This window comes from Hypomesus nipponensis, chromosome 23 (genome assembly GCF_054491055.1).
Source record: "Hypomesus nipponensis isolate SF chromosome 23, ASM5449105v1, whole genome shotgun sequence".
Lineage (NCBI taxonomy): Eukaryota > Metazoa > Chordata > Actinopteri > Osmeriformes > Osmeridae > Hypomesus > Hypomesus nipponensis.
The window spans coordinates 11,251,318-11,255,000 of NC_140383.1; positions in this window are offsets into that span (position 1 = coordinate 11,251,318).

Consider the following 3,683-nt stretch of genomic DNA (forward strand, 5'->3'; position numbering starts at 1 on the left):
GGATGTGTGGCATGTGATATCTAGTGTGTGTGTGTGTGTGTGTGTGTGTGTGTGCGTGTGTGTGTGTGTTTGTATGTCTGGCCAGTGTGCTTGATTTATACTGGTGTCCCTTTTGGACTCTTCCCTGATTGCAGAGTCTCAGCCAGCATGGCCATGACCCCGCCCATGACTCCCCATGGCCTCATAAATGAGTCCCATGGCATGATCAAAGCTTGTAAAGTCAGAGGAGACCCAACTTGACTTCCTTGAAATGGAACAATGTCTATCTTTTTTGTATGTCATTTGTCCTTCCCGCTTCCTCTCTTCTCCATTCTCCAACCCTGCCGTTTTCCTTTCTTCTCCTCTCCTCCACTCTTCTCTCCTTCCCATGGCCTGGCGTGTCAGTGCGGGGTCAGACCCGGGGAACCTATCCCAGCATGGTGGGGAGGAGTGTTATTTATAGACGCACAGGAGGGATTCACAACATACCTGCTGGGATTTCATGGACATACTGATGGACTGTGTGTGAAGTTGTGTGTCACACGAGTGCACTTTCTCCCGCTTTCTCATCCTCTGTCTGTGTCTCTCTCCCTGTCTGTATATATGTATGTATATATATATATATATATATATATATATATATATATATATATACATAATACTCTTTTTCTCTGGCACTCACACACATACACACACAAGACGCACACAAACACACACACACACGCCAGACAGGTGCAGTGATGCATTTATCCCTTTTGACCTTTTTTCCCAAACTTTACTTAGCAAGAAGTAGATATTTGCAGAACCAGGGGGTGGAGAGGGGGATGACTTATGAAAAGAGAGGGATGTGTTTGATGGAGGTCTCGACAGTGGGCTCGGACCCGCCCCTTCATTTCCATCACTGCGCCATTCCGGCAGCAGTGTGTCATTGGCATGGTGCCGTCGCCTCAGGCCCAGGGAAAGCCCTCCTGATCAGTGGCTTTGCAAACACTTGATGCACTCTCAGGCGCCATGACTGGTTAACATAGTCTGTGTTTTTTGTTTTGTAATCTGAGAGGGTCCAATCCCACCCTGATAGAATGACTGATCCAAAGGAAATGGAAAGACAGTGACCTCCCATTTTCATATACTGCTAGCTGGCACATGTTTTGAGGAAAGCTACTGATGTGCTTTGATTTGAAGTGGAGCAGCCCACCACCGGGAGTGGAGTGTGGGGGAGGGGGGAGGGGAGGGAGAGAGAGAGAGGTAGAAAGAGGGAAGGTGATGGAGAGAGAGAGAGAAAGAGAAAGAGGAAGGGAGGGGGGAGAGGTGCACGTGACTCTCTGACTGCAGAGTATGTCTGCAAAGTCATCTGAGGTTAGCCACATCCTGTGAGTGTGTGTGTGTGTGTGTGTGTGGGGGGGGGGGGGGGCGGGGGTGATGCAGAGGCCCGAGTCCCACATGTGTACCAGGCTTACACACTCTGCATATGTTATCAGCTGAGAGAGAGAGAAAGAGACAGGGGGGGGGGGTGCAGGGAGAGAGAGAAAGAATTCAGACCTCTTACAAAAATTCCTGCTAGCTCGATCACAGTTAAAAGGGTGGAGGCATTGAAGGAGAGATAAAGATTAAGGCAGAAGGGGTTGCCGTGGTATTCCCAGACCTTTGTATTTCTCCATTTTGTTTCAAGGTTCCTCCAGTGATGATTTCCATGACTACAATTTTCTAGAATCCACTTTGGTAGTTTGAGTCTATGGGAAGGATATGAGAGCGATGGCTCCATTATTTTCTGTTAGCAGACAGCTGTAGACATGCAGTTGCTACAAACCATCACATCACCGTTTCTGCTCAATCTGCTGGAGGATCTCTTTCTGAAACTGGGAAAGACGCAGCAGAAAAATTGACATTGTGCATGTGTGTGTGTGTGTGTGGGGGGGGGGGGTGGGGGGGGGGGAGTGTGTATACGTAGCTGTGTACTGCATGTTCTTCTGTGGGAGATGGAACTGACAATGAGTTTGAAGCTAATCCCGCCACAGAACAATGTGTTGTTAGGTACCCATCCAAATTCGAATGAATAAAAAATCACTGACGTATGTTAAATTAGGCTTTAAAATCTTGAGAAAATCTGCAGTCTTCTGTGCTTGATACTGGGGGAGGGGGGGGGGGGGGGGCATGTCGCCTGGAGGAGCTGAAGCTCCGCCCCCTCAAATTAATTGATTTTAGCAACCTGAAGCTTGGGGAAAGGCGGAGGTGTGTTGGTGGACTAGGGAGGGCAGTGGTGGTGGTGGGGCTGATCAAATGTCAGCCTGTCGCTCTGGGTGATAGCCTTCTAGGGTGTGAGAAAAGAAGCATTACCGTTCTGTGTACGTTTTTGCATATGTGTTTTCATGGAGGGTGTGGAGAAATAGTGAAGATGGAATGAATGTATATAATAAAGTGACCTTTTATGAAACCTCAGAACAGAGTCAAGGCAGAGTCAGCACCATGGACAGCAAACACAGACTGCCGCTGGGCCTAGACATAGACAATGATTTTGTTCTATTCCCGCGGCCCAATCAGCGGACCAGAGACACAGCTGGATCATATCAGCTGATTGGTACGGCAGCGGAGATATATATATTTTTTTAAAGGACCAGCTCACTCCGACAGGGGAGTCGACCACTGAGAGAGAAGGTGAGAGCCAGATGCCGGCAATGAAATGCTCTATGTTTGAGTTAAACCTGCTCTGTTTATTGTTAGAGATTCTGCATCTATAACAATATCCTTCTACAACAGCGTGAAAGAGAGCCTCCCCAACTTCCCTCCCAGAGGAAGAACCCAATTTAGTTCTAAACCCCTTTTTTTTTTTTTTTTGCTGCTCCTTTTTTTGCTACTCCTTTTTGTCAAATCAATTGTAATATATTACTTTCATTACTATTGACTATAGTGGTTGCCACAGTGTGTATACATGCAAAACGGTGTATTTGTATTGCTGTTTGAGGAGCTAAGTGACCAACAACAGTTTGGATGCATGATTAGTGTGGGTTTCGGTGAGTTTGGTGTCGATCAAAACCTCTTCACAAGAACCCCTGAAGCTCTGCTCTCACAAATCAAAGATCATTCAAGTCATTAAAAAAATCAATTTTGATGAAACGTCTGACATTTGGTCAGAACGTGGCTTGAAGCCAAAATTGGAAAAAAAGAACCCAGAATGTCAATGTGATTTTCATCTCCACCAGATGCCCTTCCTTTTCCTCCTTCTACTCATCATCATCACCATCACCACTATCATCATGATCATCCAAACTGTTCCTGATCAGAACTGCCATGGTAAACAGTAGCTCTGTAGTTCTACTGGACTGCTGGAAGCTGGCAGACTTAGCTGGAGTGTATGGAGAGACGGAATAGGACACACATGTAGCCTTTCATGATGAAAGACCAGGGCAAGACCTACATTTGAGAAGGAAACTTGCCTTCATACATACATACATACATACATACATACATACATACATACATACATACACACATACATACATACATACATACATACATACATACATACATACATACATACATACATACATACATACATACATACATACATACATACATACATACATACACACACACACATGCAGACGCGCTGTGAGGAAAGAAAAAAACTGCATTGGTAATGATTCAATTAAAATTCAATTTAGTCATTTAGCAGACGCTCTTATCCAGAGCGAGTAACAGTAAGTACA